This window comes from Pezoporus wallicus, unplaced genomic scaffold (genome assembly GCF_028554395.1).
Source record: "Pezoporus wallicus isolate ANWC-B61680 ecotype Strahan unplaced genomic scaffold, APGP_CSIRO_Pwel_v1 contig_6665, whole genome shotgun sequence".
Lineage (NCBI taxonomy): Eukaryota > Metazoa > Chordata > Aves > Psittaciformes > Psittacidae > Pezoporus > Pezoporus wallicus.
The window spans coordinates 2,201,804-2,221,471 of NW_026636967.1; the positions used below are offsets into that span (position 1 = coordinate 2,201,804).

Here is a 19,668-nt window from a genome sequence, read left to right on the forward strand (position 1 = left end):
TGTTATTTGAAAGTACAAATATTTCAGTTGTCATAATTTCTAACTTCCTGATCAACTGATTCAAATGAAATGTGTTACATAATTCTGTGATATTTATTACTAGTTAAATTTCATTAATTGAATATGTTTGGTGTGAGCTAAGCCTTGATTGAATCATTCTGTAAGAACAGAACAGGACTAGCGGGGATTTTTATTTTTCATACTGTAGCTGTTATTTTGCCTATTTATTCTTTCAGGGTCTCCAGCTGTCAATATTGTTTGATCAAGCAGGCCAGTGGTATTTTCCTTCTTGTTATGATTTAATTAACCTCATAGTAGAAATTCAGTAGCTGTTACAAATGTTTTGTTTGGACTCTAATTTTCTGTCAGCTTTTTTCGTTTGTTTTTGTTTGTTTGGGGTGTGTGAGTTTGTTTTTTGGTTTTTGTTTGTTTGTTTTTTTTTTTGTGGTGGGGGAGGAGGATGTTGTGTTTTTTTTAAGTGGAAGAGTATAAGGAGAACTGTTCAACAGCAGATGTCCTGGTTTCAGCTGGGATAGATTTAACTATCTTCCTAGTAGCTGGCGCTGGGCTGTGTTTTGGTTTTAGTCTGAGAACAATGCTGATAACACACTGATATTTCAGCTGTTGCTCAGTAGTGTTTACCCTGATGAAGGACTTTTCATTCTCATGCTCTGCCAGTGAGGAGGGGCACAAGGAGCCATGAGGGAGCAGAGGCAGGACACCTGACCCAGACTAGCCAAAGGGATATTCCATGCCACATTATGTCATACTAGGTATAGAAATGGGAGGGAGTTACTTGGAAGAAGGGAGTGGTCACTGCTTGGGTCAGACTTGGGTGTCAGTCAGCAGGTGGTGAGCAGTTGTATTGTGTGTCGCTATTGTTTAAGAAGAGAGGGGTGAGTGAGCGGCTGCATGGTACTGAGTTACCAGGTGTGGTTAAATCACGACACACAAACAGGCCAAGATGGGTAAGATATCTAACAACTGCCAAGAGCTGGAGCAAAGAATAAAACAACAAATGAAAAGGACCAAGAAAATGGAAGAAAGACAATTGGAATAGAAGAGTAAAAACTGAAGTTGGGAAAAAGGAAACTTTACAGAGGGAAACTTCTCAAATAATAAAAAAAAAAAAATAAACATTTTAGTTAAAACCACATACACAAAACCAACTTGCCTAACTGCTCAAAGTACTAAATGCTAAATGAAGGAATATCAAGTGGTTAAGGTGCTTGCCCCAGAACAGGGAAATCCTGGGTTCAGTCTTTGACATTATCATTGATTTCCTGTGGTTCAATCTCTCTGGTTCATTCTTTAAAGGGAAGATAGCAATAAAAATAAATAATACAAAATAAAATAAATAATATATTTATAATTGTGAGGCTTTTAGTTACTGAATTTACAGGATTATTGCTTATAATGATATGATAATATTTGCACTGAGAGAAATTAGAATACCAGTGACTTTAATATGATTTATGAATATGTTTTCCACTAATAAACCAACAGTAATCTTTGATTTTTCTTTCAGATTGGTTTTGATATTCAAATTATTGTGAAATATTTACTGAAATAATATTTGAATATACATTTTTACCAGGCATAATTTTTTATATACCTTTGATAAGCGGTTTAGAAATAAACCATCATATGTAGCTAGGACTATTGCAATATTCTGTTTGAAAAATGCAAATATAATAAGAATATCAATGATTAACTAAGAAAATCACAAAAAGCAACCAATGAGGGAGGACTGTTAGAACAGTTGACTAAGTAAGTATCAATAATTATGACCTGGTTACATTCATAATCAACACAGAAAAAGCAGTCCATACTTGTAATAACTATATTAGTCTTTTGGATAGGTTAGAATCTCACCTTCATAGGGAATGGGAAATTAAAATTATAAAAAGAGAAAAAGAATCTGAATAAAACTGAACTTTATTGAAACTATTAGAAACAACTTATGAGAGCTGGCTGTGTTTTTCAAGAAACTAGTATGTTCTAGGTTTCTGTAAGACTTCATGTAACTTTATTTCTTTTCTTCATATACTATACATCAAAATGCTATTTATTGTGAGTAAGCATTCCAGAAATTGACTCTAGAAATGTTAAGAAACAGTAGCACATCAGTGCAATGACTGTAGCACAGAACAGAACAATTGGAAAAGACTTATAATGATCACCTAGCCCAGCTGCAGCTGTTGTCATCTGTATAAGTAATTTCTGTATTTTACATGTTTCAGAAGATACAAGTTAAACTGTACACAGTTAGAAAGAAACTGCAGCTTGTGAAGAGGCCACTCTGGAGGAGGTTTATCCAGTAGGACTGTAGCCCTTGGAAAAGACCAATGCTTGAGCAAGGAAAAATCTTGAGAAGGTAGGAGTGGCAGAGAGATGGTGTTAGGGAGGGTAGGAGGTAGAAGCACTGACAGTGAAGGAGTAAAGTTGAGCCTGGAAAAGGGAGTGTGGGAGGAAAGTGATTTAGTTTTTGTCCATTTCTTACCATCCAACTCTATACTTAATTGGTAATAAAGTAGATTAATTTTCCCCAGGTCACATTGGTTTTGCCCATAGTGGCAAGTGGTAAGTGATTTCCATATCTTTATTTTGACTCATGAGTTTTTTGAGATAATTTTCTTCCCCTGTCCTGTTACAGGGATGGGGAGGAGTAAGAGAACAGCTGGGTGGGTGTCTAGCAGCTAGCCAAGATCAACTCACCACAACTGCACAAAAATTCTCACAAACATGTGTTAATACCTTAAAGTAATACAATGTATATCCTTTACTAATTATTCATGAACCAATAGGGCTGAGTGACATAAGGATAAGCATGACCTGGCAAACCATTTGTAACACAGACAAAGCAAAATGGCACTCAAGAACTGAAACGTGAGACTGTAATAAAAAAGGGAACAAAAAATGAGATTTTTAGAAGAAGCTGTATATTTTATTTCTCATTTGAATAAAGATGTTAATGTTGAAAGATCATAAATTCATAAAATAGATTTAGGTTGGTATTTTACTAAAGAAATTAACTCTCTGCTTCTGAATTTTCTGTTTTGCACAAAAACCTATAGTGAAATTACTTTATATATGAAAAGTTTATTCACTTCAGTAAATATCATGCTCTTAATATATTTTCCAAATACTGTTATATCATAAAATGTTACAGAAAATAATAAGTACGTTTTATAATTAGAACTCCACAGGATCACAATCTGAGATTACTCATTTTCTTGAACATTCCTGAACCACCCTCTGTATGACATTTGAATGTCACAAAGCTTCATTTATTAATATTTGCACAGTAGCATGGAATACTTAGATAATAGTTTGTAGATTTGTGACGAGTTCTTATTAGACCTCATGTAAGCCATAGATATAGACAGTTTCCTGCAGTTTCATAGGCAATGTCTGTAGGACTGCATAACCAGCTAACGTTCACCAATGAAGAGGTTAAAATATTTAGTAGAAAATAAGAAAACAAAGGATAAACAAACATAAACATTAGTCCAAACACTAAAAAGTCCTCAAAATATAGTGTTAATGACATAAAAAAAAAAATTTTTCAGATGCCAAAAGGTTGTATCCTTCCATTAATTTGCTGCAGGCCAACAAAGTGAGGAGAACAGGTTTAAAATAGGGAAGAATACTAACTTACTAATCATTATTCTTTGACGTTATAGTTTAATGTACTCAGACCTCAGACAGCTGTACTTTAATCTGACTGTGAAAGTCATACTAAATGGATAGATATGTGACTGAAGACGTGCTTTGTTATCAGTTTCATGTCTTGTGCATAAGGATCTTTCCTTAAAGTACTAAAAGTGGGTTCTTATTGCATATTTACCTTTTAAAAAAAATAAATTAGTTGTTTTTAGCATGAGTTCACAGAATTTGTTCATGGAGTGAATCACAGGCTCTGGAGTAACATTCTTATTCAAGAGATAAAAGAGAGGCAGTAGCTTGGTTTATGCAGCAAAGCTGAGTAAGTTATCTTAGACTGAAGTCATTGAATATGATAAAATTTCTGTTCAATGGGTTTTGACATAGGCATGCACCTCTGCTTATGTGTATTGAAGGATGGAGAAATTTTTTTTTTTTTTTTTTTTTTATTTGTGAGCAGTTTTTTTGCAGCTTAAGAAGTCCTGGAGTTTAGGCTTATTTTCTTATTTTTAGGTTATGGGTTTTGGCTTGATTTTTTTCTTTTTTTTTATTTTTCATGCCTACACTTCAAGTATTTCCAGTAATGTTACTTCATGTGATGTGTCACATGAAGGTATTTCACATGAATATTTAAAAGCAGATTAAACTATCCACTCACCAATATTAGCATATGCCTTTTCCATGAAGCTTAAAAAAAAACACTTGTCAAGCCAACGCTCTTATTCATCAACAGTTTACTAATGACAAACAATATCTTCTGCATTTTTTAACCTTTTCATTTTTTTTCTCATTTTCTTACTGAATAAATTCTTAGCCTTCCCATTATTTTTCACAGAAAATGTGTCTCACATTGTCTTTTTTTTCTGATGCTTCCTCTAACTAACTCTTCTGTACTGACATATAATATATTACTGGAAATATGTTAATTCAGAAAATTTTAAGACTTGGTCTGCCATGCTTTTGTTATGAATTCTTATCACATTGAAAAATACCATAAATCTAAAAAAGTGAGTTTGAACTCATGTTTCTTCTTCAACAAGAAAGTCATATGATTTGTTTACTAGGTACAAGATCTAGACGTATAACTATGCAGTTTGCCATAGGAAGTACGTAGGTGCTTGAAAAATTTACTTTTACAAATACAATAAATACTTGATAGCAGTACTGAAAAGAAGTGAACAAAAGAAATGTTTTATATAAATTATGTGTTTAAACATTAAAGTACCATTTTTTCTGTTAAAAAGAACATCATTCATTAAATATTATAAACCAAAGAAATTATTCCCTTGTGTACATCCAGCGTAGCTCTTCATAATATCTTATTACAAGTATGTATTAAAACAATATTAAAATTCACACAGGATTTTGTTTCCATGATATAAATTAAAATAATTACTGTTGGAAATATTTTTTACATTAAGAGGCACTCTCTTAATCTTCAGATAAAGAGGGTATGTCAGGCTTGCTGTCTCCTTTCCATCATTTGAAATGATGGTAAAATATTTCCTTTAAAAGAAGAACCATTAGGAAATTTTTCATGAAAAATTCCACCTTCTAATGAATAAAAAACCCTCCACTGAATATCTGATAGTTTTTATTATTCAGAGGTGTCATCTGAAAAAGATTTATTTTATTCAAAACAAACCAGATATTTTCTGAGGACTGAAATATATTAAATGATCATATTAGCTAAACAAAATATGAATTCCTAAATACTAATTCCAAGCATTATTTAATCTTCAATTTAACTTTTAAAAATAATTGAAATTTCTTTTCAATGAAGATACAAAAAAACTAATCTATAAAAAGAAAAATATCTCAGGTTTTGAAGGTCAAGCCATGACTGGAATATACAAAAAATTTGTCAGTAGTTCTTTTTTTTTACCATTCATTACCATGTATTTGTAAGAATTATAAATAACTAGCTTTTAATTCAGCATATTTTCTGTTAGCTTTATTTGTGATTTTTTCTTTATTGCTTGAGACAGAGATCACAAATCTTACACTGCTGCTACTCTTTGTGACACAGTGTCACTGAAAACTTGTGGGAAACTAAGTGGTTTTTGATTCAAATGGAACTATATGAAGGTAGAGTTGCCAGCTTTCTCTTTGTAACTGATGCAGAAGATGAAAATTTTTCCTTTTTTGACAATATTTCGTGGTAATATTAATTTCTGATTTCAGTTTTCCTTTTTTATTTCACCTTTTTTTTCCTCTCACGCATATGATACATTTTCTTTGCTTTATGTAGTGTTCTTTCACTTCAGAATCTCCACTTCACACTGGTTTTGTCATTTGTGAAGCATTTTGCTTTCCTGTCAGAGTGTGGAGTGGGAACAGTGTGTACTGGGAAGGAGGTTTGCTGTATGAGTATTTTCCACATGGGTACTTCTGTTTGAGCCCCAAGAGTCTTCTTTCAAGTGGCATAATCTTTTTGAAAAAGAATATTAAAAATCACACCTCAATGTAATCACAAAAGATCTTCATCTTTTGAAGGTGTTTGTATTTGTATGCATTATGGTGTGAAACAGCTATATTTTTCCTTTTCTTCTAAGCACCTTGAATACCAGTTAGTTACAGCTAAATCCATGTTTTGCTACATTGTTTCTAAAGGCTTGACAGCAATTATTTAATAATTATTAACATTTAATTATTTAATTCCATGGCTGCGACGACCTATTTAGAAAATTTTACACAGAGTGTCATTAACTCTTTATTACTAATTCATTATCCGATATTGTAGCAGTAATGTATTTAATAACTGTCCCCGAAATAAACCAACTTGAGAAACTTTTTCCATGGCATTCTACAAATATACACAAGTAAGTAGTTAATTTAATTTTCAATTTAATAGTTACAAGTTAATAGTAATAATTTAATTTCTAAACCCTTTGTTTACCACACAATGAAATTAGACTAAAAATAAAATAGCATTAAAATAAATCTGAAAGAAAGCAGAAAAAGGCTGGGTTTTTTTCTTGATCTGTTTTGGGGGAATATAAAACTTTCTAGGGATACTTCTCTAGGGATCTAATTATTACCAACATTTTCTCTGAAAATTGAAATATCCATGTGATGGTATTGTTCAAAAAGTTGTATTTTATCAAGAAATTATTCTGCAGTGTACCAATAATTACACAACAGTGCAAATTTTGGCATTTCTTGATTCACTGTTAACATTCTTGGAGCTTAAAACCAGTTTTTAACCAGAGAAATGCAGTCCTTTTTATGGGACATATATACAACATAGTTAAGCATTTCTTTTTAAAGTTCTTTTGGTTGTGGTACATATAATACTATTGCTGATTTTCTTACATATTCATCATCAAAAAAAAAAAAATCTGTTTTCACAACTAAAATTTAATTATTTAGAGTCATTGAGTGTTTCAGCCATTCATACCCAAGATATCCAGCCTTCTTCAAATCTGCACCAACGGCTTGCAAGAAAAAAACACTCATATGTAAATTAGTAAAGACTACAACTGTGCCAGCCAGGAAACAGGGCTTAAGAGCATAAAGAGTAAATGTTTATTAAAAAACTCTTCTTTAATACATGTTGCCATCAGAAAGGAAAAAATCTGGAGAGTTTGGGATATTAAATGCTGGTTTTGTCCTGTGAAATGTACTGAAATATCTAGCCCCATGTTTAGTTGCTCATACTTTCCTTACAGGCTTTATTATGAACATTTATTTTCAGCAGCTGAATTTCAGTGTTTGTAATCCTATCTGTTACTCACTTTCATTGCTGGTAGGATTATTTCCCAGGAATACAGGGTCTTAGGTTAAATATCTGTCTTCACAGTTTCAATATCTACTGGCGTTAGACAGTATTTTTTACCTCTGTCACTTTTATTTTACAGATACTGTAAAGGAATTGGTATTTGAGGAGGTTAAAAGAGAATCAGCAACAGAAAATAAGGTTCAGTGATCATGCAGAAGGCAGACATATTTCAAGCTGTCCTACCAATAAAGCAGTCCACTACCAAAACCTTCAGCAGAACACCTCTTGGTAGGGTAAAAATTAATGTGCTTTTTAATGCTTGTTTTAAGATTTAGGTTATCTTTTTTTTTTTCTACTGAGAAGTCATGCAAATCAAATTTTCTCCAGCTACATTTAGTTTCCACTTGATGTTGACAAGATAGGAAATCAAATGTTAATGTACAGGTAATGACTGAGAAATTATATGTTTACACTAATGGATTGCTGTTCATTAGCGCACTCTAAGCACACATTCTCATCTATCACTACATATTCATCTTTCCTGCAAGTGCTCTGCTGATTCTCAAATATATTGCTTTAACAGAGAAAACCTCGTATTTATGCTATGGTCATGTTCCTGTGTTTCAAGGCTTATCAAGTGTTTTTCTGCCAGACCAGGGTTTTACAGGAGGAAGGGATTAGTTTTAAGTGTGTTTCTAAAAAACTGCTTGCAGGTTTGAAAGTAATACCAAATTGTGACATCATCACAATATCTTCTGAGATGAGTTCTAATACAAATTGCTATTTGTTTCCAACAGTTTTGAAACCTAAGAATTCCAATCAAGGTTTCTAAAACAGAAGTAAAAAAAAAAAAAAGAGTATCTATCTATTATAAATAATTACTTTTAAAGGTTTATCCGCATTTTTGTCTTCTTTTATTTCTGCTATAGTGGCATTTGCCTGTACTATGGATCAAATAGCTGCACACTGATGTAACTTTTTAAAATACCAAGTTCATTGTTGACTTATTGCAGACAGATGAAATAACTGGAGGTGGGTAATTGTCTGGCAGCCAGTGAGAAAGCTATGCTATAATACAGGCAGATGAGTCAGGAATGTGACTGCATTTTGAACTGGTTCTATTGACTACAATTTTAGTAAGATACTAAGCAGGCAATTAAAGACCTTTGTGGATATTCTGGTTAAGGACTGGAAAATTCTACTTATACAACTTAGAAGTAATCCATGTTATGCTGTAAAAAATGACCCTATTTCCTGAAAATTTGCAACCTATATGTATATATGTGTGTGTGTGTATACTTATGCATATATTTCTATTTTTCTGTATTTTAGCACCCATAATGGTTATTTTGCCTTGCCATGTAAGAAGCCAGCAAGAGTAATTTCAGCTTTTAAGCTACCAATATATTTTTTGTTGTGCATACCCGAGCATACAAACCCCAGCGAAGCCGAAAGAAAGACTCACTCTTACAGGTTTGTATCATCTTCCCTTCACTGCTATTGAAAAGAATGTACTGATAAACCATGTATAAAAAAAAAAATCTTAATATATCCATTGTATTTTTCCACTGAATTCTTCCTGAGTAGAGTGTTTTTGCCTAGGAAAAGAAAAAAATAAAATGAATCAACACTAAAAGAAAAATGTGGGGAGTTGTTTTTTAACAACATGATTTATCCTAACCAAGATGTAACGTGTATTCTTAGTCACTCAGACTGCTTGAATTAGTATGGCATTCTAAAATCATCTATTCTAATTTAGTCAGAAAATACAGGATTGATGATTTCGAGTGCACTACAACCAGTTTCATTATTCATGTAATGCAAGAGATCTTACCAGACAGTGGAATGCTTCTTCCTTTTCTTTTTTAACCTGCAAATCTATAAATTTGATCCACTTGATTTCTTAAATTGCTTAAGTAAACACGGCATAATTTCTACATTATTCAGCTAATTCTTATACAACTTAGTATTCACTGTATATATGTATTGATTTATGTGCTTGAAACATGTTGTTTAACCCCTGCAGTAGTTTTCATATGGATGTTATTAAACAACCTATGAAGAGGAAGAAGCCCAAGATAGTTATGAAAAGATGTGTCCATAACAGAAGGACAAATAAAACATTGGAAAAAGCATAAAACCTTGAGAGCTTTTGTTGCTGATTTTTGTTTTATGGGTTTGGTTTGGGGGTTTTGCTGTTTTTTTCTCCCCCCATAGTAAGCTGAAAAGGAAAATGAAGATTTTTCACGCGCTAGTTAATAAACAATTTGACAGAAGATGCAACCTGGTGTTTGAGTTATATTTAGTCTGTGTCATTACTGGTGGTATACATCATCAAAACATGTGATTTCATGCAAAAGAAGCTTACTCAGGGGACAGAAGACAGAAGGTGGAGTGTTTGCAGAATATCTGGATATCTACATTCCTTATGTTTACTTTCTCTCTTTCTTCAATAAGTACATGGCATGACTCCAGACAGCAAAACAAATGAGTGAATAGAGAAGGAGACAGATGGTAGAGTATTTTTAGCACTAATGATAGGAGCTTCTAGAAAATGCTACTTGCAGTGTGAATCACAAATGTCTTTTTTATATATATATATATATGTATATATATATATATATATATTAGCTTTATTTATTGAGAGCAGCCATGAGGAGAAAGACTTGGGGTGTTGCTTGATGAGCTCATCATGTCCCAGCAATATATGCTTGCAACTAGAGTACTGAGTCCAGCTCTGGGGCCCCCAAAACAAGAAGGACATGGGCTCGTGTGAGTCCGAAGGAGGCCATGAAGATGCTCCGAAGGCTGGAGCACCTCTCCAATGAAGACAGGCTGAGGGAGTTGGGCTTGCTGAGCCTGGAGAAGAGAAAGCTTAGGGAACACCTTGTAACAATCTTCCAATACCTAAAGGGAGCCTACAAGAAAGCTGGAGAGGGAATTTTACAAGGGTATGTAAGGACAGAACAAGGGGGAATGGCTTTAAGGGAGAGAGATTTAGATTAGATATTAGGAATAAATTCTTCCCTGTGAGAGTGGTGAGACACTGGTACAGGTTGCCCAGAGAAGCTGTGGTTGCCAGATCCCTGGCACTGTTCAAGGCCAGGTTGGACGGTGCTTTGAGCAGCCTGGTCTAGAGGAAGGTGTCCCTGCCCATGGCAAAGAGATTAGAACTAGATAATCTTTAAGGTTCCTTCCAACCCAAACCATTATATGATTCTGTTATTTTATTTCAGGGAAAAATAAATAAATCCTACATTTCATACAGGAGTTGAAATCTAAACAATTATTACGTGGAGATTAATTTATGAGATTTATAGATAAATCTCTTAGTTCTTTAGAATCCCATACATTTAGTATATCTACTGTGAAAGACCACAACAAATTTAAGTGGGAATTATGTGTTTTCATGGAAGTTAGGTATGCAATTTGAGGGACCCCATACAATACAAACATTGTTATCAGGGCAAATATTGCTTATGAAAGTACTGCATATATTTTCTATGATGTGATCTGGAGGAATGAAGAAAATACTAATCAGGAAGTCTGAGAAATAGTGATATCTCATGCATAAATAACCTAGAGCTATTTCTTGAACTGATGAGAATCCAGGTGCAAAGGACACTTTAAAACCTTTTCCAACCTAATGAACATTAAAAATCATATTGCTGTTTTTACCTTTCATACTGAATGTAAGGGGAGAGAGGCATTTATTTCTTACATTGTGGTTATATACCTGTTTAACTTAACATTTTACTTAGCATTTTTAATCCCAGAAGCAAGCTCAGAAGGTATTCTTCAAATGTCACCATCTTGAAGAAAAGATATTATGTTTATTTTTATTATATATATATATATGTATATATATGTACCACAGATCTTTTCTCTAGTATAAGTTTGTTTCCATATATTTTTATATATTGTGCATATCTGTAACCACCTCCCGGGTCCCCAGTATGAGAAAGACATAGAACTGTTGGAGAAAGTCCAGATGAGGGCCATGAAAATGGTCAGAGGGCTGGAATACCTTTTCCATGCAAAAAGGTTGAGAGACCTGGCCTTTACAGCATGGAGAAGCAAAGGGTCCGGGGAGAACTTATTATGGACTTTCAATATATAAAGGGCTTATAAGAAAGATGGAGAGACATTTTACCAAGGCCTGTAGTTACAGGTTAAAGGACAACGGTTTTAAACCAAAAGAAAGTAGATTTAGATTAAATATAGGGGATGAATTTTTTATAATGATAGTGCTGAAGCACTGGGACAGGTCACTCAGATAAACTGTGGATACACCATAAGTGTTCAAGGTCAGGTGGATGGGGCTTTGAGCAATCTTATCTAGTGGAAGGTGTCACCGCCTATGGGTAGCTCCTATGATTGGAACCAGATGGTTTTTAAGGGTCCCTTCCAAGACAAACTACTTTTTGATTCTATGATTCATATGTATGTCCTATGTATATATATACTTACATACATTAATGTACTAAATACATTACTAAATATTTGCAAGAACTAATAGCAATTATTTCAATGAAAAAGTAAATCTAGGTTTCATTGATTATTTCTATCACTCCTAAATACAGAATCACATTTTTGCAGTCTGCTCAGAGTTGCTAGGAAGTCTGAGTTTAGTAAATTGAATGTAGCATACTTTCAAATCTTATAGTTATTGAAATCAATATTTCTATTCTTCCATACATTCAGGCTTTCTTAAAGAAAACACCAAAGTTTAGGAACTGCAGAGAAAAAAAGCTATCTGGAAAGATTCTGATAGAATGGATCCAACTCATTATCATAAAAAGATTTTTAGATCTAATTTATTAAACTGACTGCTTAGATATTCTCAGAGCACCTGAAATACTGGGACTGTTTAGTGAAGATTAAAGGAGTCAGTTTAATTTTAAAACATTTTTTTCCTTTACTGTAATGAAATCCTTTGAGTGTGGTATCTCTGTTTGATGGCTGCGTCAACTCAAGAATCCCAATTACATCATTGATTGATTTTACCTATTTTACACAAGAAGAATCAACTCCTGAGCTAATCTATGAGCTTGCTAAATTGGAAGTTGGAATTTGCTGTGCATGCTGTGTATGACAGCCACTGACATATTTCTTACAACCAAAGGGAAAACAGGAGTTTGCTTGATTCTCTGCAGTTCAATATTCTCTGCACATCAAGTTTCATCTGAAGATAGAGGGTACTGCAGAGCTATATCAAGTTCTTTGACATCATCTCTACACTGAGTCTGCAGTGGCACATGGAGATACTTGAATTAGTTCCACTACAGGCAGTAGTCAAATGGGAGTAATTTCATGTGAGTTAATATACCTTGGTTCCTGAATATTGGGTAGGTTTAGTGGCTGAGGATATAACCTTTTATGATTTTCTTTATTCTGTCAGTTTTGATCATTCCTTAACATGGCCTGAAACACAAGGCTAGCTCTACATGCAATAAACAAAACTTTTTTTCATTCAGTAATAAAAAAAATGCAGGTTTTGCGTCTGCAAAAAATGTAACTGGGTGAAAAATTTGAGCCTTCTGAAGACAGCAACAAAATTCTTGATAGCAGTGAGGGAAGGATTTTGCTTACTGTCTTTTGATTCTTAATAACAGACTAGCTCATTATTAGGCCTGTTACAAACAAGTTCACAGAAGATGTCTGGTGACCTGACAGTCTTTGGAACCACGTAAATCCCTGCTGGTTTTCAAATTCAGAATTAAAGACACTTTCCACTAAATAACATGGTACTATTAGAAAGTGGTGCTCTATATAGATAGAATCTTCTGAGGTTAGAGGATCTTTTAGAAAGTTAAAGAAATCCAATTAATAGGTAGTCCTTTATTTTTTGCATAAATACTGGAAAGGATAAAGTTTTACGGGAAAGCAAAAAAGATCCAACAAACCAACTTCCCACACATAAATCATTCCTTGATGAGTTCAAAGGCAACATTCCTCACTTTGATGAAGCTTTAAAATATACCCATAGTTGTTCCCATATTCCCTGCACACTCAATACTCCAAGGTTCAGAGCTGTGGCAAAGAATGACAACAAAAAAATAGTAGAAAGCCTTTATATATGGTTTTCTGACATGAAGCAAATGCAATTCAATGCTGACAAATGCATGGTGTAGGAGCATGGTTGCCGATAGAATAACAAATAGAAAATGAATTAAGTGTACCAGACTGAGAAGACTGAAAGTCACCTTAGCGTGTATAGAAATGCTGGCTTTGCAAACCCTCTGCCCTCTTCTTTCCTTCTCTAGTGTCAATCTTTTTATTATTATTTGTCTTTGTCTGCTTAAAAATACTTTGACTTTATTTGTTTGTATGTTTCTTTCTTCAATGTGCCCTTTCCCTTTCATTGAATAGGTGACCACAGGTTACATAATATACCGCCTGTCTCAGAGGCTGGTATAACCTGCCAGAGTATGTTTGATAACCCACTCATCACTAAAACTGAATATATTTTTAATGTAGTTTTACTCTAAAGGCTTGATTTAAAGGTGGCCTTACTGTATTCTCTGCTTCTATTTTTTAAGGTGATACAATACAGAATGTGGTCAACTTATAAATAACAGTATATATGCATTTGTTTCAAATTGATCCTGTTTTCCCAAAGCCAATCTCTTTTTCTTCTCACATATTATGACAAGCATTACATTTCATCAAGCTACATCATCCCCTGTGTGGCACTTCTGCTTTTGCAATCTTTACTCAGTTATGATTCAACATAGAACTATCTTATCAACTGAATCAGGTCTATAAGAAGTTTTATACATAATTCTGCTAATAATTCATTTTAAATAACTGTAAAATGATGAATCATTTAAAAAGATAAAAAGAAATTTTAAAAGCTGCATATCTCTCTGACGTCTATACTACAGCCTAGTAACTCTGAGCTTTATAAAATTTTCTGTTTTGTGCAAATGAATAACTGAGTTCTGGAAGGCTGGTTTTGCATTTATATACAGTGCCTGTACCTTTATTTCTCCATACGTTTGTTCATTGAAAAACAGAATTTTATATACAAAGAATTTCAGTCTAAAAATTCTAATCATACTCAGTATATTTCATATTGAAAATAATTTACTTTAATAATAATTAATTAATATTTAAACCCATAGTCAAACCAAAAGCCAAAACTTTCTTACTGATATCTAGAAAACAATAAACAATAGCAGTAAATGCCACACTGTAAACCAGCACACACATCTTGAAAAAACAGCTACTTTGACAGTTATTTATATAAAACATAAAAAAAGTAGTCAAGAGTATCAATAATTAATAAAAAAAAAAGGTGATTCTTGAAACTGACAAGATTTCTTTTAATTATTGCTTTTTTATTACATCTAACTAAAGGTAGCATTTTGATTACCCAGTAAAATAAAAACCTCATAGTTCTTATTTTGAAGGTTTTTTTCTGATGTTGCATGAAAATCTCATCTGTACCTGACATTTCCCAGGGAACTGGTATTTCAGATTTTGCCAAACTTTTAACATTACATTAATCAAATTCAATGTCGTTTGTGACATTCACATAAGAGTGACACTAAGTAAACACTGCACAGTGAAGAATAGCATACTTTATTAAGAAAAGTATTCTGTTAGTCTGAAGAGATGGAAACCTTTCACTTTTATGAATGAGTTCCCTATTTACTTTTTCTAGTAGTAAAATCTCTTACAAAGCAACTTGATAGATCTCATTTCAATAGCTACCCCATGAACCTCTTTCTTGTAAATTTCAAATAATCTTATTTTCATAAATGGGTTGTGTACTCATACTTTATGGTTCATACTTATGGAATGTGAAATAGTTACTTTGTATCCACCTGTAAAGTAAATGACATAGCTTTAGTCTCTTGATAGGCAAAATTACATAGCTTTGGTTTCTTTCTTTGGTTTCTTGAGGCATGCTCTTCAGGAATTTTACACGTCTGGTTCTCAGGCCCTGGACTCACTCTCATGAGAGCTGATTTTTCAACATCATTTATGAAGGGTGAGAATCTAAATTAGAGGTATTACTCCATTAACAATCTGACCGGTTTATCAAGGGGTACCACTTCCCTGTTGCTACTCAATATAATTTCTACTCATAGTAATCAGTTTTTCAATTACTTGGGGGTTTTGATATGTTTTTGTTTGTTTGTTTGGCTTGTTGCTTAGGGTGTTTTTTTTAGAATTCTGCGATTGTGTGAAGCTTTTATTCAGAAGCCAGTGACTGGACAAACTTGCCTTGAGAAATTCCCTCCAAGCTGAACTATGATAAGATTTTACCTTCCTCTTGGCTACTAAAAATGTACTAAGCATCTTTGTCACCAATCAGACGCATATGTGATCCTACATCTGAGAAGGGCTCTGATTTTTTTATCTGATGTGGCACTTAGTTCTCAGTGGTCTTTTTATGCACTCTATGGCACTGAGCTTGCCAATTTCCTAACAATTTCTGCTACTTCTGCATGCACTTGCTGCATTTTCTGCTTATCAAAAGAGGAAGACAGGACTCAACTAAGGTGACTTCCACTGTCTCCATAAGAACTAGCCACTGGCACTAGCAATTCCAAGATGATGATTCACCATCTTCAACTAGTTTGTAAGCTGTACCACTGACTTTCTTTTTTACACTTTTCTATGGGCATCAAACCAATTTTGATATTTAAACAAACAATTTATTATCTAAACCAAAGGCTTAGGTATACATGGACTAACACGCTGTGTATGAATACACAGATATATACATATATATACAGGATAACGGCTGCGTTATACAAAACCATTCAATTGACATTCATGATGAAACTACCTTTTTGTATTTTTTTTTTTTTTTACAGTGTATTCCATATAATTTGATTTTTTTTTCCCTGTGATTAGCATCAAAGTAACTGACTTAAAGTTGATAGGTATATTGTTTCTCTCCAACCCTTTTGAAATACTGTTATGTTAGCTTCCTACCACTTCAGTTTCCCCAGTTTTCTGAGACTTCATAGTAATATACATGAATGATAGAAATTTCTTTTTGGCTGAATTTTTAATCACCTTGAATATAAGTCGTTCACAGATTTTGAAACTTATACCTATCTTCTGTCTCAGTCTTGAGTGCTGCATCTCAATCTTGTCCTGGAAAGCAAGATCTTGAAATATTTACAATAATAAGAACCATCATTCACTTTTGGTTTCAACATTCTGCAAGTTAATAAATAACTATGCCAGATAGAAATCTGGACTACTATTACTATACCAACAAACATATGCTGCATATTAAATAAGAAACAAAGGTCCTGGGTTCAGCAAACAAAACAAAAACACACCAAACTCACGCAAAACATCAATATAACATGTGTTTATCAGTGTATTTCTGTTTTTCCTATGTTTTTCTTATTTACTTTTAATCTAGTTTGTGTATATCTGAATCCAGAAGGCAAACCTGAAGATGCTGTTGCAAGTGAAGTACAGAGCAATACTTTGTGAGCTAAGTAGCTCTCCTTAGGAAGCATCACAAAATCACTTTTTATTCCCCTGTTTGCAAGACAAATTGAGTCCAGGTCTCGATACTAGCCACATTTGCACTTTTCCTTGCCCCCTATTTCACTACAACTGAACTGATGCATAAATGCACTGATAAAGTCTGGTCTGAGAAAAAGAAATTAAATTGAAATGTACAGAAAACTAAATTCTGTGTCTTTCTCAGATATATCATGAATATTCTTGGGCTCTCCCCATTGTGAATCAAAATGAATATATGCAGAGATCAGTTAGAAAGAAGAAAAAATATCAGTTCAAGGAAAACAGGAGAAAGCTATCAAGTTTAACCTATCTCAAATATTTGGAAGCTTGGAACTCTAACAGGTAATTATCTGGTGTGCCTTTTTATATTGCACTGATCATTAAGGAAACTGATCTGACTGTTTTTGTAATTTTAAAGAACTCTTTCCTAGATATGATGGAAATTGATTTCAAATTACAAACCAGATTTACAGAAGAAAACCCCTGATCTTACCTATAGTTATAGTTAAAGCTCTGAACCAATTCTTCTGTTGTTCACATGTCAACTTGAAGAAAATTTGTAATAAATCATTACAAAATAAAATTAAAAAAAATTATAACATTGTTAAATATAATTAAAGTACTAAAGATTATGGGTACTCTGTGATATTCTGGATGAATCTATGGATCCTTTGAGTTTTAAATAATTTTCCATCACAGTCAATGTAAGTGTTCTGTGTAATTTAAATAACTTTTTTATTCTGCCAAAATCTATATGAAATTGAAATTAAAGTCTTGAGGAAGAGTAACCATTTTGAATGAATAATGTTAACACATATTTTTCAGAACTTAAAGTTCCTCATATGCCACTGAGTAATACTTAATTTTAATAGATCTTTTATTATAGTAAGAACTTCAGGTGAAGCTATGGTGCTTGTAAACACTGAAAGAAAATCACTTCAACACAGCAATATATAACAATAAGATGCTTTGAACTTCACTTGAATTGGCTCATTCAGAGACCTTTGAAAGGATATATTATATTAGGAGATTGAAGTTGAATGACAATGTAGGAATAAAACCACTGGTTCTGAAAGAGAAATAAAGATAAGCCCTTTGAAAGTACTGATTAGCCTAACTATATAAGAGGCCCTGTAGCTATGGAAAGTTACTCTCAGCTGCAGCTTGGTACAGACTTTATGATTTCCTATAATTAATTGAAAACTGGAACACTAGTTACAAAAGTAATTTTTAGACGTATATGTTGTGGTGGTGAGTTGCAGTAATTAGTCTATTGACAAAGATGGTTTTGTTACACTTAATAAGGTGAATCATATCTCAACTAAACATTCTTTGATTTTCCAAAGATATCGTTATATTATGGCCATTATCTAACAATACAATATTTAACTTTTTAAAAAATAAGCTGAAGTATAATAGACACCAGTAGTATGAACTAAGAATAACCTATAAATCAAATAGACTTATCTGTTATGTTAGCAGCAGCTACAGACCCAGTAACTTTCTGAAAGAAGAATCCTAATTGGATACTACATGACTATTTGCTAGTAAAACCACTAATGAAAAAGAATGCAATGAAACAGTATGTGAAATTGCTTCTGGTATTTCATCATTCAAATATATTATTTGAAGAGATGAAGCACCAAACAGAAGGAAGAGTTGCATGCTAAAGGCAGACAGGATGGGAAAATAGGTTTGTGGGAATGAGTAACCGATATAGTTATGGGTACGTATTAAAGTACTGAAGCTGCAATTAGATTTATCTTACAGAAGAATGTATGTATTACAGTTTCATGCAAAACATTAATCCGAACTTGGGCATAGATGGTAGCTGCACATTTATTTTAACTGTAACATTGTGTGGACCAAAATATCTTAGAAATAGTTGGTAACTTGTGCAGATGAAATTTTGGTTTTTTGTTTGTTTTAAACTGCAGCCTTACACTGATCCCATTAATTCCTGAAACCATTTTCCACATCAGACTTTCTTCAACATATACATAATTTATTTGTATTTCTGCTCAAAATAAACACAAATGGAAACAGCAAAGAATCTTTCTATTTAATAATATCATGGTTTAAGCCCAGCCATGCAGTCTCTCTCTCACTCCACCCCTTCCTCCCCGCTGCTCCTAGAGGGATGGGGAGGAGAATCAAAAGACTGTAACTCCCACAGGCTGAGATAAGAACAGTCCAGTAACTAAGGTATAACACAAACCACTACTGCTACCACCAGTAACAATAAGGGAAATATCAAGGGAAGAGAATACAACTGCTCACCACCCGTCGACCAATACCCAGCCTGACCTAAGCAGTGATCTAGCCCTTCCAGGTAACTGCCCCCAGTTTATATAATGGCCATGACATGCTGTGCTATGGAATACCTCTTCGGTTAGTTTGGGTCAAGTGCCTTGTTTCTGCTTCCACCTGGCTTCCCCTCCTCCTTGGCAGAGCATGAGACTCAGAAAGTCCTTGGTCAGAGTAAACATTACTGAGCAGCAACTAATAACATTGGCGTTATCAGCTCTGTTGCCAGACCAAAAGTCAAAACCACAGCACTGAACCAGCTACTAAGAAGAAGAAAAATGACTGCTACTGATGAACCCAGGACAAATAATAAATAGCTAATTGCATAGAGTTTGTACTTAGTCATTAAAGGGATAAGTTGTCAAAGGCTCTTTCAGATTTAAAATAAAAGTAAAAGAAAGTGGCAGGAAGATTTCACTGAGTAAAAGAAAATTATTAAAAACAAAATCTTTAATGTTATCTGTGAACAA

General features: G+C 33.5%; 1 long non-coding RNA gene across 1 annotated transcript; it reads left to right on the top strand.

Moving 5' to 3' along the window:
• The first annotated feature begins 7,536 nt into the window (after positions 1 to 7,536).
• LOC130595564 (uncharacterized) lies at positions 7,537 to 9,603 on the top strand. The gene is made up of 3 exons (XR_008971343.1): positions 7,537 to 7,675; positions 8,720 to 8,860; positions 9,414 to 9,603. It is a non-coding gene; the product is annotated as an uncharacterized LOC130595564 (long non-coding RNA).
• Positions 9,604 to 19,668: the final 10,065 nt, after the last annotated feature.